Source organism: Narcine bancroftii, chromosome 4 (assembly GCF_036971445.1).
Source record: "Narcine bancroftii isolate sNarBan1 chromosome 4, sNarBan1.hap1, whole genome shotgun sequence".
NCBI classification, from domain to species: domain Eukaryota; kingdom Metazoa; phylum Chordata; class Chondrichthyes; order Torpediniformes; family Narcinidae; genus Narcine; species Narcine bancroftii.
Genome location: NC_091472.1, coordinates 93,206,195 through 93,228,728, shown reverse-complemented (window position 1 = coordinate 93,228,728; position 22,534 = coordinate 93,206,195). Strand labels below are relative to the sequence as shown.

Here is a 22,534-nt window from a genome sequence, read left to right as displayed (position 1 = left end):
GCGAATGGTGCTTGTCAGTCAATTAGCTGTGGTGACACATCGGTCTCTCTGGAGGTTGAACTGATCCCAGGATGCTGAGTTCTGGAGTAATGTCCTCACCAAATTTGATGATGTTGAGTAGAGGAGACACTTTTGTATGTCATGTGGCAGCTTTCACTTCGTGCTGGAACTCATAGAACCTCACCTGAAGCCACATAGACCAGACTTGCAGTGACCATTGGAGCCTGGACGACTAGCTGTGGCCCTGTGGTGGTATGCCACCCCTTGTGAGTATCGATCCATCAGTACCATCTTTGGAATAGGCGTCAGCACTGTGTGCATGGTGGTGCAGTAGGTTACTGGCGCTTTGAGGAAGTTCCTTGATAAGCGTTTCGTCTCCCCACCAAGTGGAACACGTCTCCAGTAGACCATTGATGGCTTTGGACAAAGGGGATACCCAGTGTGTGCTGGTGCCATTGATGGGTCACATATTCCCATTATCGGCCCCAGCGTGGATGCTGCAGCCTACTACAATCGCAAAGGGTGGCACTCGGTGATTCTGCAAGCTGTGATCGACCACAGGTTCTGGTGAGTTAAAGCCATTGATCTTTATCACCTCATATCTCAATGTCTATAACTTCAATGTACTTTCCATTCATGTTACAACTTCTCAGATATGTTTGTGGTTTGGCTGGGCTGCATGCATGATGCCCAAGTGCTTGCCAACTCTCCTCTGTACAGAAAGGCAGAGGACCAGGCTGGATAGCTCTTCCCACATGATGTGAGTGTTCACCCTTCATAGCTCTGTGTGTCAATGTTATGCATATTTATTGTGTCAATGAGCAGGTGTACGAATTAACTACATTTCTGCATTGTTATGCCCACAGGTGTTCAAAAAGGTAAATGGAGTGGAGGTTCCAGTGCATCTTGTGGGTGATGCGGCATACCCCTCATAAACCTGGCTGATGAAGGGGTTCACACAGCACCGAGTACTGGATCCGATCAGTGAAGATTTAACAAGCTCCTTAATTCTGCAAGGATAGTGGTGGAACATGCATTTGGCCATCTAAAAGGCCGCTGGCGGTGCCTGTCCAAGCGTCTGGATATCTCTACCGCCTTTGTCCCAGATGTTGTGTTTGCCTGCTGTGTTCTGCACAATATATGTGAGATTAACAACAAGGATGACTTTCTGTCAGAGTGGACATTAGTTGAAGCAGATGGCCCTGCACCCAATGGCTAAGATTGTAACAATCAGCAGGTCCATGGCCACCAGGCCATCCATTCTGCAATTATGTCCATCCTGTAAGGGGGGAGGAGTGAATCTCAGGGGTAGCGGCTGCCACTTGGGTAGATCCCTGCCACCCAGCTCCCCAACTCCCACAACTTGCTCCCCTCTCCACCACCCCCCCCCCCCACCAACCGAATGCAGCGACAAGAACACTGTGTTCTTGTGAAGGAACAGTTGCATATAAATGAAACCTGAGACTTCACTGCTTGTCAAAAATTTAATAAAAATTGTTTTTCAAGAAACCTTATTGCTTCATAAATATCTGAGGTTGATAACGGGACATAACAATTCAAAGTATGCACCAAAGTAGATGCAAACAATGGAATGGACAAAACACAGTGCAAATCCACTCCATACTTGAAAACCACAGAACAAACACAAAAAACGGTAAACACAACAAACACCTCCACCCAGGACCATAGCATCTCACTGCTGAGTGTTTCAATTCTTAAAATGGTGCACAGAAAATTGCACATTTCAGGGCTTCAGGAACAACAAAAGTGAACAGTGAGTTAGCAGTATTCAAGAAGTTTAGTCAGACACACAGCTCATTCCAGCATTGAGAGTTATGAGGTGGGTGGTGGTGGAGGAACCTGTCCTAGACGCCAGCATCTCAGTCATGTCCAAGAGTCCACTACCGTGATGCACTGGTGTGGAATGAAATACATGCTGGCTAGAGGGGCCAGGTACATGGGATTAGGGAGACCATATGACTGTGGGATTGAGGACGGACATGCCTCCATATGCATGACCAATCTGTTGAAGATGGCAGACTGCCTGTCCATTGTGGCGCTGAGTTCTTGCAGGGAAGCTGACAACCCAGTCACCAACTGGACCTGCCTGTCCACTTCGGACAGGTGGTGCATTGCTTCCACCTCCTCCCTCAGGTCGGCGAGCAGGGCTCTCTCCTGCTCCAGTGACTCCTCTGCATGCTGGCAGTCCCCCTCTCTGTCCTCCCTGTCAAGTGCCATCATCATCGTCTGCAGCTCCTTAGCGAGAACCTGAGCCTTGGTCAGGCACTGGCACTTGCATCTGGGACCAGAGGCTGTAGGTCGAAACAGGAAAAGTGCATCAGTACTGGAATTATGTGCTTCTCCATACACACAACCTCAATGCTACAGTACCTGTGTTCTCCAGGGACAGTGAGCTCTGCGTTGCCTCCCTCAGGGGCATCCAAATCCATGCCAGCAGAGTTCTCTGTGGCAGCCTACACCTCCTGGACCTGCATGTCTCCTCCACCATTGCTGCTGGTTGAGGCCTGAGATCCCTCAAGGATGAGCTCTGGGGAAATCAGGGCTCTCCAGAGCACTGGCTATGTTCAATGGAGTAGCTGAACAGCTAGCCCCCCAGATAGTGTAGCACTGTTCAAAGTACTGCCACTCCTTGCGCCCATTGCCGCTCCTCCTGTTGTGTCCAGGACTGTGTGGAATTTCTTCCTCAGGCTCTTCAGCCTTGTGACCTCCTGAATTTTACTGCAGCTATGACCATGTGCTGAGAGTACTCTTGATGAGCGTTCAAATGTGGGACCATCCCTCATTGTTCCAGTGAGCTCCCTTTCCTGGGATTCCTGAGACAGATGGTCTAGAATCAGTCATCTCTGCTTCACATCAGTTTGAAGTCTTTTTTGCAGCCATAGTTTGATTATAACCTTATACTGTAAGGCTGAAAAATGCAATTGTACCTGCAATATCCTGCCTGCACACTGTGTTTCAAAATTCGCACCAAGCATCTTAGGCTGATGACGTCACTGTGACGTCATCAGCCTGCCCTTGAGCAGGTGCTTTCAGGCAGCTGCATTAAGGTGCCTGGGGGGACCTCAGTGCTCCAGTGATTGTCCCTCCCAGAGGAGGGTTACAAAGTGCGCCTTGCAGGCGCCTCCTGCGCTTTCAGGTGGCCTCCCGATAGCCACATAGGGTTAAATATGCGGCTTTACAGTGGGGTATTTTGGCCTCCTGAAAGTGCCTATTGAGAGGCGCTATCTCTAATCTATACATTTTAGAGCACTGTATTCTGTCTCAACCATGTAGTCACTGGCAATAAATCATATCACATTTCCTATTTTTTTCTTAATTTTCTCATCTGCTTATTTTCTAACCACATTTCATCCTTCTTTGGGAGTAAAACTGTGTAACATGCTTTATATTTCATACTTGTATTGCAGATGCTGGGCCTGACCTGACATTATTTCATGTTGACTTCACTCTAATCCAAAAGGTCCAGGTTATTTTAGAATTGTGAATGTGCAATGTGGTCATTTAAATTTTTTTTAATAAAATGTACTTCTAATTTATTAGGTTTATTTCTTTTCTTTCAGTATCTAGCACATCACTTGGAATTCAGTAAGTAAGTGGACAGACAACAAGCTGCTGTCAGGCCTCTGCCAATCCCATTGAGATGATGGTTATTGCAAAATTACAATGACAACATAGGTGGGTGAGGATGGCACAGCACACGGTCTTTGCTTACTTTATCTAACCATATCTTTGCACTGTGTGGGAGGACAATAGTTAACCCATAACCTGGGAAATGCTATGTCTTCTATGCAATGTATATCGGATTTTCAGTTCAGAAACAAACACCTGCTGGCAGCAGCTGAAACATTTGGTAATGATTGTTTCCTGATCTGGATGATAAACAGCTCCCAAAATCAGATTAACCAATTTCCTTTTTCAAGAAATAAATTGGAATCATCACACAAAATCTTTTGGCTAAATATAGTTAGATCTCAAAGGCAACCCCAAAATGGCACCTAAACAGTTGGATTGTTAAGTCATTTTAAATATGTCACATTTCTCAAATAAGAAATTTTTAAAACTGCAGTGACATTTCAATTTCTAAACCTGCTGAAAAAAAAATAACCTAATAGAAATTGTCCAATCTGAGGACCTTCAAATAAATCTAGTGCAGGGAGAGTAACATTCTTTCATAATGATGCCACTTTCATGCTCCAAAAGATGACAATTCAGATGTTAAAAATTTTAATTTTCTCATTTTATTTCTTCAATATTTAATTTTCCATCTAATTTCCTCTATATTATGTTTTTATTATGTGTCTCACTTTTGCTTTTATTTTTTTAATACTTTAGCCTGAAAATTATATTTGACCCAATAGAGAACAATGGTCTAAAATACAGAAAATCCTGTTTGATTCTAAATGTTCATGCTACTGACCCACGATTGCATCACCAGATCCAGCTCCAACAGGTTCATCAAGTTTGCAGATGACACAACAGTCATTGGCCTCATCAGCAACAATGAGTATCATTCCAGAGAAGAGGTGAAAAATCTCATGATATGGTGCGAGAGTAGCAACCCGAGTCTCAATGTGGGCAAGACGTCAGGAGGACTAGGAATGACCACCCTCCAGTAAACATCAATAACTCTATGGTGGAGAGAGTAGAGAACATCAAGTTCCATGGAGTCCATTTAATTAGTATATACATCTCATCACTTGTCAGGAAGTTGCAAAAGCGATGACACTTCCAGAAAAGATTGCAGCAGGCGAGGCTACAGGCTACCATCCACAAGAGCTCCATCGAGAGCATCCTGGCCAATTGGAGGTCATCCTCAGGATCATAAGAATAGCAGAGAGAATCACTGGGCTCTCCCTTCCCTCCTCTGCCCCATCCCCTCCTTACATCAACATGATCTACTTGGATCATTGTCTGAAGAAGGCACGCAAAAATCGCTGATGACCCCTAACACCCCACACACAGCATCTTTCAGCTATTCTTGTCGGGAAAAAAACTACAGGTGTATCAGAGCCACCACCACCGGGCTAAGAAACAGCTTCTTTCCACGGGCAGTGAGAATGCTGAACGAGACTCTCACATTCATGAAATAATATCTATTTATTTATTTATGAATATTTGTCCTGTATATGTATTGCTTGTCAGTATATGTGTTAAGTGTCTGCATGATTTGCGCCAATGACCAGAAAATTGGATGATGATAAACTTGATGATAGTTTACCCGATATAGTGTGGCTAGAAATGCATGGCACCTCAGCAATCAAACAACGCAGCAGTCTTGAATGCCTGAATGTATTATGAAGAAGTACATCCTGCATGTCATGGGTCCATACTACTGCAAGTGAAACACACGACCTGCAGGGATGCTTGCTAACAATGTTTCATTGTGATTACCAATTGACATTCGCCACATCTATGCTGCTGCATCATGACGTTTTATTTGCTGTGACAACAATTATTATCGGTTTTGTCAGTGTTGGGGATCACTACAAGAGGAGGAGATGGAGTGGGAGGAGCAAGTGGGGACAATGAATGGAAAGGAGGGGGATGATGCTCTGCTGCAGAGCACAAAGTGTCATGGTAACCAATGCCCCATAGACTGGCTTTGCAAAGGATGAGCAGACAAAGTTAAAGGGATGCACATCTCAGAGCAATGTGTTGCACACGAGCCAATTGTAGTCTGGCACAGACTACAATTTGTGATGCTAAAATGAAATTACTTTCAAAATCTTTGATGTGGTATTATGCAGAGGTGTTGACTAATAATGTATTTTTTTACTCTGTTACGGATTTTTATTTCCTCTCTTTGCCAAACAGCTTCGTTTTTGGTAGTGGGCTAATATTTTCTTTTTATAATAATATAATTTGTTTGATTAAGAAGGCAGGGGACCTTGGATGAAATGTATGATCTAAGTGTAATGTATTATTTTTTGACTTTTAATATGTATCTTTATGCTCTCTTTTTTTTAATGTGGAATTTAAATTTCAATAAAAACTAAATGAAGGCCATGATTGAGATACTATCGTGACAACACTGATGTGAATGTACAAGATGTTCAATTAACTCTCAGATTTGTTTCACAGAATTCAGGAGATGTTCAGTGGAGCCAAAATGCCTTGGCCTTCACTCTGGAATTCATGTGCAATTCTTTGCCAGATACTGGACATAATCCTGCCCATTTTGCAGCAAATAGAGAACAGCAGGCCTTTAAAGGCATAGTGGTTCCATTGGCATGTGCTGTAGAGGCATGGATGGAGGTCACATGAAGTCTGGTGTTTCACATCGTATCAGTTGGAGGTCTGATCTCTATCACATGGAAGCTGCTGCAGGTCTGAAGAGACAATGACTTGTTACTAGGAACCAGTTGGTCATCAATGAACACAGGGCAGCTATGAGCAACTGGCATTTCGAAGGACCAAATGGATGCCACACATGCAGTTAGCTACTCGCTACGAATGATGAGATGCTAAATTAAAACAAATTGCTCTCCCACCTGAGCAGAGAAATGCATGTAGAAGCAGATTGGTCTCCTGACTCTCCTCATGACCAAGCAATATCCTGATGAATGCACCCTCTCCACTACAATCACATCCTTCCTATTGTGTGATGGCCAAAATTAAAACTCGAGTGGAAACTGTGTTCAGGAAATTGTTGGACTAAAAATTAATAAATCCCAAAGTTTATATCCTTTATCCCAGAATACTCAAGGAAGGGGCCCTGTGATTACTGGATATAATGGTAATTATTTTCCAACCTTTATAAACCATGCATTAATTTCTACAAATTGGAGGGTAGCTTGTATAATTTCACTCTTAAAATGGTAGAACAAAACAGAAAATTATAAGCTCATTAGCTTGAGATCAGTAGAGGGGAAAATAGCTGGAGTTTATGATTGAAGCTGCAATCATCAAGTATTTGGAACAAGATTGGTCAAAGTCAACATGAATTTATGGAAGAGCATGCTTGACAAATTTATCCCAATCTCTTCTATATTGTGAATACATATTTCAAAGGAAGCAGTTTTCAGCTGTGTACTACATTCATTGTCATATTTGTCGATTCTGGGAAAGAATTGTGTCATGCCTTAGCTCTTTCTGTGTTACATAAGCTGTGCGCCATTCCACTTTTTAAAAAAAACTTTATTTAAAATTTTATGACATGAATAAAATTAAAATTACATTTAAAGAAATAATAAAAAATAAGATAATAAAAATTAGAATACTACATCATTAAACTACACAAATTAACCCCCCAATAATTATAACAACATTAATCATCTAATTTAAAATCAGTCCAACCCTCCCCCCAAAATAAAGAGTGAAGAATTAATTAACAATGTTGTAAATAAAATAGAAAAAACCCCACTTACAAAAAAAGGATAAAACTTAACAACAACAAAAATTACTAACAACAAAAAAAATATCAATACTAAAATAATACCCTTAAACATATATTTAAATCAAATATAATACATGTATTCAAGAAATGAAATCCACTTTAAAACTAAATTCAAATATTAAAATCATATATCAACCATATATCTGTTATACAAAAAATCATAATTAATAATACATTAATTCAGAATTTCCATTAATACCAAGTTTCCTTTATAATTCATCGAGAGAACAAAAACATCCCTTAGAAAAACAATCAGATAACTTTTTATTTCCTTCCCCTCCCCTTATATAAAAAAAAGAAAAAAGTTCGAACTCTTATAAAATTCTCCATATTCTTCATTTATAACATTTTCAAAATTCTCTATCGAAATTAATTTAATTTTATTAAACTCTTCTCCCTCAATGTATTTGTACTTAATTTTCTTCTTTTTCTTCTTATCACCTTTCCCCTCATCCTCCTCTTCATCTAATTCAACATCCTCAATTTTTGACTTATTATCTTCTGTGACATCATCCTCTTAAAAAAGAAAGAAAAAAGAGAAAAAAAATACCCAAAAAAAGAGAAAAAAAGGAGAGAAAAAAACCTCCTAATTCCCTCTCAATTACAATCAGAAAACAAAAAGAGTTAAAAAAAATTATTTATTTAAAAAAAATAAAATAAAACTTCACTTCTTAACCCAAAAATTAAAAAGAAAAAAAACAGGTCGGAGGTCACAACTACCTCCTCCTGTTTAAACTGCCCAAAGCGGTAACTCCCCCAAAATATTGGGTGTGAGATAACTCACAGGTAGCTGATGACTTCTGGAAACTAGTGCCCATCCAGTTCCCTCTCCCAACTCCCATTTCATTAAACTATCATCATTATTTAAACTATTTAAACTCTTCTCAAAAAAAACATAAAAGATTTTTTTTTTTTTAAATCAACGTTACCACTTCGGTCATCATTCCTTCCATTTCTTTTAAAAATCTGGATCCCACCTTACATCTCTACTCTCTTTGGAGACCTTGAAGGACTACATCGTTCCTGAAACTGCATGATTGGTAGAGACTGAGCAAAGTCCATAACCTCTTTAGGATTGTCAAAGAACTTTGGCTAATTTCCATCCTAAAAAATCTTCAGTACCGCAGAATACCTGAATGTTGCCTTATGTCTTTTTTTCCACAACCGTTCTTTCACAGAATTAAATTCTCGTCGTTGAAACATCATTTCTTGACTCAAATCTTGATAGAAGAAAACAGGATTATTCTGAACCATCAAAGGAGATCTATTTTGCTGGGCATTTCTAGTAACCGTACGTAAAATTGTCTCTCTGTCACAATAGTTTAAACAACGGATCAAAACAGATCTTGGATTCTGTCCTGAAAAAGATTTTCTTCTTAAAATTCTATAAGCACGTTCCAGTATTAAACCTTCAGGGAATTTATCCTGTCCTAACACTCATGGAATCCATTCAGTAAAAAATTTTCTTGGATCTGGTCCTTCTATGCCTTCTGGCATTTTTCACGTTGTTCCATCTAGATTGATTCTCCAAATAATCAACCTTTTTTGCTAAATTTTTATTTTGGATCTGCATTGTTTCAATTATTCTATTTTCATCTTGCAGTTGATCCTGTGTATTGACTAAACATTGATCACACATTTCAAATCTTTCAATGGTTTCAGGCTTAAAAGCTCCATTAATGACTTCCGCCATCACATTAATCTTGGAAATAAACAGGTTCACAAAATTAGCAAAGTGACTCGATACAGAATATATCTTATCTTCAAGATCCTTAACAGACATTTCAACAGAAGTAGATTCAGGCATAATGGGGTCTTGCTGTTCCTTAGAGACCACGGGATCTTCTGTCCCTTCCCTTAATTTAGTATCTTTTCTAGCAGTTTGACTTTGTATAAAAACCCCTCTCAGAGTTCCCCCAGCAATGCCAGGAGACTGAAGATCAGAGTTATCTTTAAGCCAAATCTCTTTAATCATCTTCACTGAATCGATGTCTGGAAAAACCGTTGTAATTGAAGATGCATTTTGCAGCGCCACCACTGTAGCAGTCGAATGACAGCTCTTTAACTCTCCAGCTGGTGGCGCCCCAGCTGATTCAACTGTCAAAGACTGAGTAACAGCACTCACAGTGGCCGTTGTGTGAAATACTGGCACCCGTCCAGCTCCTTGGTCCGAAAGCTGTTGAATGCGACCTTCAAAGAGCCTCACCGGCTTAAAATGGAGCTTCAATGCCGAACTCTGCACGTCCTCCTCTGGATCCATTCTACACTGAGTCCTGGCTTCTTGTAAACAAGTAGGCTCAGACAATTTCGGAAAATGTAGTTTTTTAACAGTCTGTTGATGTTTTCTTTTACCTCTTTTTTTGCATATAAACCATTAGGCACTAATCCAACACCTCTTATTATTTATAAACTTTTAAAAGAACTTTAATGGGCACTTAAAGACAAAATAATAAATCAGAGTCAGGAGAGGTCTGGAAGGCACGTCCGTTCCCTACGCCATCTTGCCACTCCCCGCGCCATTCCACTTTGACCTCAAGTGCAATTTTAAGTACCTGCTCTGGAGTTTATAGAATAATTGTTCGGTTTGTAATTAAGATTAGGTTAACTTTATTTCATCTGTGGAGGTCATGGTCAATTTAAACATAATCGCAACAGTTCTTCACAGTCCCACTATCTTTCTCACCTCTCATCCACAGCCTGACTCCATTCTTCAGAGAGTGAGTAGGCACATGTATGGCAGATGCATTGTGAATGTGTGAAGTCAACCTATTTGGTGGTAAGAATAGGAAAGTGCATTGTTACCTGAATTGGTGACAAATTAGATAAAGAAAAGTAGGCTTGCAGGTGTAGTAGACATTTAAGAAAAGGTAAATGATATAAAGGCCATGATGAGGCAATATGAAGCATAAGCAGGGGTGCATAACTGCAATTGTAAACAGTAGCTTGGTGAGACTACAGTTGAATATTGTGGGCAGTTTTAATCATTTTCTGAGGATGTCCACTCTAGCACCACGAATCATGGACTATTTTCAGGGATTGACAGATTAGCATGTGCAGAACTATTCAACTTGTGTTTAATAACAATGCAGAAGAATGAGTGAGAACATCATTTAAATTTGTAGAACCCTCACTAATTGGACAGATAAGATGCAACAGTGATGAGCCTTATAGTGAGGAAGTTCAGAACCAGAAATCATAGCCAAAGAATAGAGGATCCGCCATTTAAGACAGCAGAATTTTTTCTTAACCCAAAGAATGATAACTCAGTTAAATTTTTTACCACAAACAAGTAATTGAAGCAAATAATTGATTATTTTCAAGAGTTCTAATTACTAAAAAGATTAAGGGATATGGGGAGAATATAGCAACAAGATTTGAACGATAAGCCATTTTCATATCGATTAATGGCACATGCTTGAAGGTCCAAATGACTTTCAATGTTTCTATGACATGTGTTTCTTCTTCAGGATTGCTGATATTCCAACCCCCACCCCCCCCCCCCCACCCCTTTCCTCTTCTCCCACGAAGCCTTGCTTAAATTTTACTGAAAGTCAACTCTGAGGAGATAAAGGCAAGCAGCTGGAACCAAACAAGGTGTCTGCCAGACACCTCAAATGAACAGACTTTCTTGTGCATAATGTGCACTTAAGAAATGAGTGCCAAAGGATTCAATTTCCTGGCTTTATTCCTCTTGCTAATTCAATTTTCTCACAATATTTTTATATTTATCACTTCACCATACCCCTGATCACAGTGCTTCATTCTTGATTGATAAAACACAATCTCTTCATTTCAGTTTACAACTTGTGTCTCTTGCTTGTTTCCAACATTTATTCCATTTTACCAGTGCCCAAAAACTAACAACTATCAGCTTGTGACATTTGTGTTTACCATGGTGAAGTGATTCGAGAGGCTGGTTATGGAGGAAATCAACTCCTGTTTCAGGAAGGACTTGAACCACTTCAACGTGCCTATCATCAGAACAGGTCAATGACATCTGCCATCCACCTTGTATAAGATGTTTTACATCTTGCATTAGATCACCTGCACCACAAGAACACCTATGGCAGGCTTATGTTCATAATCATTGCTTAGTGTCCAAGCAAAAACTTACGATCAAACTAAGTGTGATAGTACAGATTCTTATCACCAATGTGTCTATGTATATATCGTGGTATAGGATGGTTGTGATTGACTTACTGGCAGGTCTTAAAGGGTTGCTCCTAACCAGACCCAGATCATTCTGGACTGGTCGACCTACATGTGATACGCTCCAGTCTTCTAGTTAATAAAAGCCTTGGTTCAGATCAACAAGCCTTTAATTCTTTCGACTGCACTACACTAAGGGATCTGAGATTCTGTTCATGCCCTCTGCAACTGGATCCCCTACTTCATCAGAGACCCAATCAGTGCAGATTGACAATATTACCACTTCTATGTCCATCAGTCCTCAGCTCTGTTCCTTGTATACTAAATTAAGAATCAGAATACAGGATGGAAATAAATATTCCAGTTAGGTGGAGCTCTCAACAACAAGACTAAGGAGCTCAGTGAATTTTAAGGCAGGTAGGCCCAGGGACCATGCACACCCAGGGACCATGCACACCCAGGGACCATGCACACCCAGGGACCATGCACACCCAGGGACCATGCACACCCAGGGACCATGCACACCCAGGGACCATGCACACCCAGGGACCATGCACACCCAGGGACCATGCACACCCAGGGACCATGCACACCCAGGGACCATGCACACCCAGGGACCATGCACACCCAGGGACCATGCACACCCAGGGACCATGCACACCCAGGGACCATGCACACCCAGGGACCATGCACACCCAGGGACCATGCACACCCAGGGACCATGCCTGTCTCCATTGATGGGATTAAGCTGGAGTATCTTCAATTTCCTGGAAGTCCACAGGACCACTCCTGATGGCAGATCATAGAGAAAACCACAAAGGTGGCACAACAATGGTTCTACTTTCTATGGTCTGAGATTTGCTGGTCATAAAATGCTCTATCACACTCTTCTAACAGTGTACTGTGGAAAGTACAGGTTCCCCCTACTTATAATGGTCCGACTTAGGATTGTTCATGGTCATTATCACTATATTTTATGATTAAAATGTTTTTTTCAGTGTGGAATAAAAGATATTCAACATTTAATTATAGACTGTTCTTGTAAAATTTGCCCAGCTGCAGGCCAGGGTAAACGTTCTGAGTATGCTTAAGGTAGGCTAGGCTAGGTGCAGTACTGTATTTTTTGTCTTACGATTTTTTCACTTACGATGGGTTTATTGGAACGCAACCCCATTGTATGTAGAGGAGCACTTGTATACTGACTAGTTGCATCAAAGTTCAAATTTATTGTCAGAGTATGTTCATGATATCACATGCAATCATGAGATTATTCTTCCTGCAGGCTAGGCAGAATTTCCACTGATCAGTAGTGCAAAAATTGTACTCAAAAGATACAAAGAGAAAAATATAAACAAGCTGACAGTGCAATAAAGAAAAAAAGTATTCAATAACAAATAATGTGCAATGTACAAGTCCTTAAATAAGTCTCTGATCGCACCTGTTGTTTTGAATTCTAATGGTGGAGGGATAGCTACTATCCCTGAACCTGGTGATAGGAGACTTGCAGCACCTGTACCTCTTTCCTCATGGCAGCATCGAGAACAGAGCACGTTCTGGATGATGTGGATCCTTAATGATTGTTGCTGTTCTCCAGTTCCATTGTTCCATGTAGATTTGCTTGATAGTCAGGACAAATTTGCCTATGATGTACTGGGTTATGTCCACTATTTTTTTTTATACTCAGAGGTATCGGTGCCCCAAAACCAGGCCATGATACAGCTGGTCAGCATAGATTCCATGACACACCTGTAAAAGTTTGCCAAAGTTTTTGATGTCCTACCAAATCTCTGCAAATTCCTGAGGAAGTAGAGACAATGACGTGCTTTCTTCAAACTTCGAGGTACTCCAGCACCACCAAAAGATCTGCCTACATAAGTGAAACTTCACTTCTTTTTCTTATTCAGTGTAACCTTGAATATTAATGATCTATCTTTGCTTTTTATTATCTCATTTCATACAAAGGCAATTTAATGTATGCTACAAAAAGTACCTGTTTGGCTGCAGTAAGAATTTCAGTGCTCATATATATTGTGCTTACATGTATGACAATAAATTCATTATTTCTCTTTCAGTTTCTACCATGGTTTATGTTTTATCATTTCTGATGCTAGGTCTCAGTTTCATTTCTCCTCCCATGATCTAAAACCGTGTACAAGCTAATGTCACTTCATTCTCACCAGGTATCAAACGCTGCCTGCCAGAGTTGACGGGCTAGGTATGAAAAATAAAGCAGCACCCATCATATTTTTGAAGGACATTTGCCCTTTTCTCACTTTTAGTAATTTCAGTTTTCATCCATTTTTGTGGATCTGGGTGTTTCCAGCAAGTCTCTTATTTATTGACCATTCCAAACTGCACTTGAGAAGCTGGTAGTGAACCGCCTTTTTGAATGACTGCAATCCTTCGATTTAGGGTCATGGTGTGGGGTAAAGACTTCCGACATTTTGGGCTTGTAAAGATAAAGATGCGTATATTTACAGTAATGTTGGCATGTGTTTTGAAGATCATGGATATGGAAGGTGCCATCAGAATTGTCTGGTAAGTGACTTCAATGAATCTACCAGATGGTACACACTGCAGCAATCAGATACTGGAAGAATATGTGAAAAGTGGGAATAAGAAGAAAGTATTTACATAACCCATAGTGAGTTCTGAAGCTCCCCAGTCAGGTCTCCCAATTTCAGAACCATGTCCCTTCTCTCAAATGTTATGCAATTAGAAATAAAGAATGAATATTTAGGTTGGTGGATGGGATAACAATCAAGTAGGCTGCCTTGACATGGATGGTGTCATGTATTTTAGGTATTGTTGGAGCTGCACTCATCCTGGGATGAAGAAAATATTACGGTATACTCCTAAATTGAAACTTGAAGATTGTGGAAAGATTTTGGGGTGTCAAGAGAGGAGTCACCCACTGCAGCACACCCGATCACATTAGAAGGCTTGTCTGCTTGATCATTTTGCAATTGACAGTGAATATCTCTGCTTCTGAACTTTAAATAGAAGGAAGGCCATTGGTCAAATACTATTTTGATATCAAGGGTAGTCACTCCAAACTCATCTCTGGAATATTTGCACCAAATAATAAGATCTGTAGTCAACTGATCCTAGTAAAACCCAAGCTGGGCAAGTGTAAGCAGGTCTCTGGTGAGCACTACAAAAAAAATCTTTCAAAAGCAAACCTTACTGTTACTTTAGCCAAAAGTGAATTTGGCCATGCTACTGGGTCTTATCTTGGTTAGGCTGTTAGTCAAGGTAAGTTGGTGCCTTTTCAGGCGAAAGTTCAGATGATTTCAGAGTTTCCCATTCCCACAGGTAAGAAAACTGATAGGTTTTTGGGGATGTTCTGTAAAACTTTGCTTTAACTTACCTCTGAAGAAGGGTGAAAAGTTTGTTTGGACAGAACTTTGTCAGGAAGCATTTGATAAACTGAAACCCATTCTATGCAGTCATCTGACTTTGAGAAGCGATTTTCTTTAGCAGCATAAGCTGTGGGAGCAGTGTTATTTTTAAAAAAAAGTTGTGATGATGTTGACCATCCAGTGGCTTACTTATCCAAGAAATTCAATGAATATCTAAAGAATTATTCTACCATAGAGAAAGAATTATTGACACTTGTACTGGCTTTGCAGCATTTCGATGTTTACATTTGCATAGCTCAGGGAACACTTGTGCACACTAACCATCATCCCTTTGTGTTCCTGAGTAAAAACAAAATTACATGATTGTAAAACTGGAGTCTAATTCTGCAGGAATATGATTTAATGATAACTCATTAGAGGCAAGGATATTGCCTTTCAAGATGTTAAGTTTGCAATGCTTCGCAACCAAATGAAACTTAATATTTGTATCCATTCCTGTAAAATGTTATATTTGTCATGTAATAATAATGAATGTATTATTTCAATCATTGTATGTTGCAGTTAATTTTTTTCTCTTACAAATCAAAATTTTCTTTGTTGGGGTGAGGTATAATGAGCTCCCATTTAATTTAATGTGGGTATCAATTTAAGGGCTAGTACAGGCTGCAACCATTCACAGCTTTGGAGAGATTGGGTGGCATCAACTAGTACGGGGTTGTGATAGTACAGATTCTATCACCAATGTGTACATGTACAGATTGTAGTGTAGGATGACAGTGATTGGTTGAGAGCGTAGCCACACCTACTGGCAGGTCTTAAAGGATTGCTCCTAGCCAGACCAGGTCATTCTGGTCTTTTAATTAATAAAAGCCTTGGTTTGGATCAACAAGTCTTTGGTTATTTCGACACGCTCTACAGAGCTGTACCCAAATTCGCTTCTTTGAAGAAGAGAAAGGACATTGGTTACTTTTTCCAAGGGACACAGGAGGTGAGAGAGTCCTGTGTCAGGAACACTGAAGGAACGGCACTTGATTGAGCAGCAGCCATATTATCAAACACCGAGCAGGAATTACTCTGTGATCATGGACAATTCGGCTGATTCTCCCTTTTAGGGGAATTATTGAACTCCATTGTAGCCAAAGTAAAGGTCACTTTGGTTTACCTGTACCTGGGTTTTGGAAGCAGGAGAATTGCTGCATTGGATCATGACCAAAGTAATGGTCATTTTGATCGACCTGTACCTGGATTTTGGAAGCACTGTGGTAGTCAAGCATTTTATTTCCCCTATGTAAGGATAAGGGGAGTTGTAACAACCATTCGTACGAAAGGATATTTCTTGGGAAGAAACTCGACGAGGATTTGTGAGTTTTCAGCAGTCTCTCCCATCTCCTTTGTGATTACATCTGTGTACAATTTAAAAGTCTGCATTTAGACAATGGATTTCTGAGACTGAACTTTGGAATGACTAAGCTGTAATGGTTTGAGTAACACACACACACAAAGTTTTGATTTGACTAATATGTTATATTATTAGTAGTTACTAATATAGTCTTCTTCTTTGGCTTGGCTTCGCAGACGAAGATTTATGGAGGGGGTAAATGTCCACGTCAGCTGCAGGCTCATTTGTGGCTGACAAGTCCGATGCGGGACAGGCAGACACGGTTGCAGCTGAAAATTGGTTGGTTGGGGTTGGGTGTTGGGTTTTTCCTCCTTTGCCTTTTGTCAGTGAGGTGGGCTCTGCGGTCTTCTTCAAAGGAGGTTGCTGCCCGTCAAACTGTGAGGCGCCAAGATGCACGGTTTGAGGCGATATCAGCCCACTGGCGGTGGTCAATGTGGCAGGCACCAAGAGATTTCTTTAGGCAGTCCTTGTACCTTTTCTTTGGTGCACCTCTGTCACGGTGGCCAGTGGAGAGCTCGCCATATAACACGATCTTGGGAAGGCAATGGTCCTCCATTCTGGAGACGTGACCCACCCAGCGCAGCTGGATCTTCAGCAGTGTGGACTCGATGCTGTCGACCTCTGTCATCTCGAGTACTTCGACATTAGGGATGAAAGCGCTCCAATGAATGTTGAGGATGGAGCGGAGACAACGCTGGTGGAAGCGTTCTTGGAGCCGTAGGTGATGCCGGTAGAGGACCCATGATTCGGAGCCGAACAGGAGTGTGGGTATGACAACGGCTCTGTATACGCTTATCTTTGTGAGGTTTTTCAGTTGGTTGTTTTTCCAGACTCGACAACGAGATAGACAACAGACTCGCCAAGGCAAATAGCGCCTTTGGAAGACTACACAAAAGAGTCTGGAAAAACAACTAATATAGTGCTTTAAAATAAAAATACAAATCTGCCTTGATGAATTTCCATAGCTGCTGGACTGCTACAATGTGAGTGAATGAGTGCACACACACAGAAAGGAGGTCAGTTCTCCAATGAAATGTCTCTGTTGATCCTTTTGGATAGGTTCATCTGGATCTCATAATTGATAGAGATCAATTGCAACTCCCGGCAGCTATCCAGACCTAGAATTGTTGGTCCATCTGTGTCTACCACATAGAACATACAGGGGATGTTTTTTTCCCTTATGGCAGCCATTGGTATTAGCTCTCCCTAGCTTCTTAATCATGGGTCCACCATAGGCCGTTAATGTGATATTTGCTGTTTCCAATGAATCATCTTTTGGATACCCTTTTATGATGTTCTCTGGGAGAAACTGGCCATAGAGTCTGAGTGGAAGGATGCTGCTTTGTGATCCAGTATCCAGCTTCACCTTTTGGTTAAATATCGTAGGCTTGTTCTGGATTGTCCTCTGTTTTTGGATCCTCGTGTGCAACTCACTTCTTTCTTTCATCTCACCCGACATCTTGTATTGATTCTATGTCCAGAATCTGGGTGTTGGAGTCCTCATTGTTGCTTCCTTTTATGAGGTAGATCTTCTTGTCTTTTTTCTTCACTGATATTACTGTTTTCTTCATACCAGAATTGTACATCTTCATCCAATGGTTTGCTTTACCACAGGCTCAACATTCAGACTGTATGCATGGCATTTGTTTCAGTCATTGAAGGGCTGTTGTCTGCCACTTTTCTGATTGTGTTCTTTATAGCATTAACCCTTCCTTCCTTCTCTTTGCTGTGGGTGGATCTGCATGTATTTTGTTTTGCGTCCTTGTGGTTTCGAAGGCTCTGGCTGTGTCAGCTTTATGCTATCCTTCCCAATAAGAGACTTTTGCACTTCTGAATGGGCACTCCCCCATATTAGTTGATCAACTAATCTTTCCTCTCTATCCTTAAATGTGCATTTTGCAGCAACAATTTCTAGTCTAGTGAGAAGTTATCAACAGTTTCATCAGTCTCTTGCATTAAGCCTTGAAATTCATAACTTTTAATTCTATGATAAGACCTGGGTTCAAGGTGAGAAACAAACTTTGCAAATATCTACTCTGAATCATTTTTCTCCATATCTGTAAGCTCCAAGCTATTAAATAAGTCAAGGCCTCGCTTCTCTGCTGTTGCATTTTTAAAATAGCTTTTGAATGCTAAATTGTACTTCTACTGAAAATTTTTTAAACGATTCAACAATGTGTTCAGCCTCCCAGTCCATCAATGGGTGAACTGCTGTTGCTCCAGCCATTTTTTTTTGTAATGATTTTTTCTCTTCTTCCTCTTTGTATTTCAGTGACTTACAATCAATTGTGTGACTTTATTTTTATTCTTTTATACCGCTGCCACCATGTTATGTCTCTGTATTACATGGGAGGCTTCTTAAATAACTTGGAGATGCAAGATTCAAATGACAGAAGAGACTTTACTTACTGGTGTCTTCCACCATCACAGGAAACTGTTCACACACTCAAAGTAGTGCCTACAGTGAAAAGTGTTTTTTTTTTCCCCCCGTGGTTATCCTGACTATATAAGTTACAAATTCTTTGAAGTTAATAGAACTACTCAGCAAAAATTAAGTCTTCAATCCAACTCATCCATGATGACTGTTACCAATCCAAGTTAGTCCCTTTTTACCTCCATTTGGTCCATATCACTCTCATCCTTTCTTATCCATGGACCAGTCCAAATTTGGCCTAATTCTGCTCCTACATCTTATGGTCTAATATTTTCCAAATATCCTGATACTATATTCTTAATAAATCTTTCTTGCATTTTCCCTTTTGTTGTCATGAAGAGAACTGATGTATTGTTTTCTCATTTTCTCCCTCTCTCCTCTGTAAATAGTATGGTTATATTTGTGACATTCAAATCTCTTGCAACTGTTGTAGAATCCAAAGATTCTTGTAAGATGACATCTGTGTCCTTTGTCACTTTGAATCTTTAAGTTCTCATTTTCAAACCAGCTAAGAATGCCACCATTTATAATTTCTTCAAATTTTCTATCAACTGTCTTTGCAGAAAGAAGCATAATCACTGTTTCTCCAGTTTAACCTTTTAGCTGAAGCTCATCATCCCTGAAACTATTCTAATAAATCACATCTGTGCTGTCTCCAGGACTTCCCAAAGCATCATAACCAAAGTTGTGCACAATATTTCAGTTATGAACAAGCCTTTAAATAGGTGTGTAAATCGATCATTTAAAATAACAAAAGGTCATCCGAACATGATAATACCCTGCAATATTAAAGTCACATGTACCATTTGGGACCATTATTATTAAAATTTAGAGACCTGAAACAGTCATCATCCTTCCATAATTTTTCTATTTTCATATTCAGCTCTCCGATCATTCAAAATAATTAACATTTAATATTTAGCTAATTGAAAATAATCAAGACACACATTTTTAGTTTGCAATTTAAATTGAAAAAAATGTTTGTTAAACATTTGATCAAATCCCAAGTTCTGTTCTTGAAAGTTATCAGAGAACTAATCAATTGGATGGTAACGTTTAAAAAGATCATTGCTTTTGCTTCATTTGGAGCACAGTTGTAGCCCAGATAGTTCAGAATATTTTACAGAAAACTTCCATGCCACATTTCAACAGTTCCTTGCAGTGATAAAAGACTGCAATTAGGTCAATCACATCTGTTGCCATATGAAGTCCTTAAACAGCTGAAGCTATGAATGAATATGTTAATTTTTTAAAAAAGGTAAATTAAAGGCAAAAAGCTATTGTACAGTTGGAATTGTTGCAGTTATAAAGTTCTATTAAAGATTCATGAGTGTGAGATCAAGGGCAGTTTCTTTCCCACCATTATCAGGCTCTTGAATGAACCTTACACAAGTAAACTGATGTGGCTGAGTGCTGTCCCAACTGATTGTTCCCCATAACTCTACATTTCTGTACTGTGCTCTACTTACTGTACCAAGGATACCTAACTGAACTACTTGTAAACAAACTTTCTCATTGCACTTTGGTACATGTGACAATAAACTTGAACTTGAGGTTTACTGGCAATCAGGATACTATTATTCAGGTTGGAAAACACTAAAAGAAATAAATTCCCAGGTTCTTCAGTCTTGAAGGGTTCAGAACTTAAACACTGAACATTATTTTTTCCTGACTCGACCTTTTGAGTTCCTCCAGTAGAATGTTTTTTAACCCAAATTCCCAGGTTAACTGACTATAATCATGATTGAGTCAACTCCTGTCCAAGTCTTCTTCTTTGGCTTGGCTTCGCGGACGAAGATTTATGGAGGGGGTAAAAAGTCCACGTCAGCTGCAGGCTCGTTTGTGGCTGACCAGTCCGATGCGGGACAGGCAGACACGATTGCAGCGGTTGCAAGGGAAAATTGGTTGGTTGGGGTTGGGTGTTGGGTTTTTCCTCCTTTGCCTTTTGTCAGTGAGGTGGGCTCTGCGGTCTTCTTCAAAGGAGGCTGCTGCCCGCCAAACTGTGAGGCGCCAAGATGCACGGTTTGAGGCGTTATCAGCCCACTGGCGGTGGTCAATGTGGCAGGCACCAAGAGATTTCTTTAGGCAGTCCTTGTACCTTTTCTTTGGTGCACCTCTGTCACGGTGGCCAGTGGAGAGCTCGCCATATAATACAATCTTGGGAAGGCGATGGTCCTCCATTCTGGAGACGTGACCCATCCAGCGCAGCTGGATCTTCAGCAGCGTGGACTCGATGCTGTCGACCTCTGCCATCTCGAGTACCTCGACGTGTCCAAGTAGTATTTCATTAAATTGCTTTATACTTGTATGGAAAATAATCCTTTGTTTGATTTTGATTGTGAAAAGCAGATAGCCTGTTCCAACCCTGTATTCATATACAAACTGTTTTCTCACCAAAATTTATTTTAAACATCCTATGAAGAATATTCCCTTTCAAGATCAACAGTCCAAAAGTTCATAAACTGAACAAAGATGCCAATATATTTACTGGATATGGCGTACAATGATTACCCAAAGAACGAAAAATAATCAGTTTCTTTTCCTCACAATGAAATCAGTAAAGGCTAACATTGAGGACTTCAAATCTGATTTATGGACTTTACAAGAAGTGAATTCAAAAACTAGTTTTCAATCCATGGCTGGTTCCTTCTCTTTTTATTCTAATTGTTTTCCAACCACCTGGTTAATGGTATTAATTGCAGGTTTTATTTAAACCAGTGGTTCTCAACCTTTTTCTTTCCACTCACATATCACTTTAAATAATCCCGATGCCATTGGTGCTCTGTGATTAGTAAGAGATTGCTTAAGGTGGTTTGAGTGGGAAAGGAAAGTTGAGAATCATTGCTCTAGACCCAAATGTTAATGAGATATTTTATTTGAGAAAAATTGTCATTGGCCCATTTCCTTTGGATTTGAGAAACTGTGCACATAACGAGTCAATTAAGTACGATTAAAACAGTGGTTTTCAACCTTTTTCTTTCTACCTACATTCCACCTTAGGCAATCCCTTACTAATCACAGATCACTGATGGCGTAGGGAATACTTAAAGTGCTATGTGAGTGGAAAGAAAAAGGTTGAGAACGACTGATAAACTCTCTCAATCTGACAGAAGTTTGGTCGTGAAACAACACAAATTTAACGTGGTGAAGTTATATCTCCTAAATCCATTCACATGAAATCAAAAATAACAGTATTAAATGCACAGATATTCTTTACAAGCTTGATAAATGGTGATTTGCTTCCACAATAGTTCAGTCTGTCTAAAATGACCTGTGAGCTCTTCACAGGAATCAAGACTTAGACATGTAGGGAAGTAGGTGTTTGACAAGGTGATTGAAAGCTTTATTTGGATTATTGTACATCATGCCAGCTGTTGGCACTTTGTTTCCATGTATTTAGTTCCTAACCAGAGACTTCTTGGATATCTCAAATGGACACAAGCCAGGAATCTTCAGGAGAGAGTGAAGATGTTGCATTTTTTTTCAAGGCAATTTTGAGGGTATCCTCCAGGAAACTGCTCGCTTTAATCAAGCTCAAAGTAGATCACTTGTTTGAGGTTCGACACAGGTCTCCACCTTGGATCTAGCAGTGTAAAAAGATCAAGCCTCCAACGCAGGTCTCCAACCTGACCCCAGCAGCCTGCAGGATCAAACATCTGTCCTGAACTTTTACCCTTTCCCTGACTGACTACAAGTCTGCAACCTCTGTCATGAAAAGTCATACTGGCTCCAGCAGCTGACAGGACTGAGCCTCCATCGCAAATCCTCACCCT

General features: G+C 40.2%; 1 long non-coding RNA gene across 1 annotated transcript in view; it reads right to left on the bottom strand.

Annotated features, from left to right (window-relative positions):
* Positions 1-1,470: 1,470 nt before the first annotated feature.
* LOC138760845 (uncharacterized) overlaps positions 1,471-22,534 on the bottom strand; it is a 34,022-nt gene continuing 12,958 nt past the window's right edge. The window contains exon 2 of the long non-coding RNA XR_011355904.1: positions 1,471-2,312. This is a non-coding gene — a long non-coding RNA (uncharacterized lncRNA). The remainder of the gene's footprint in view (positions 2,313-22,534) is intronic.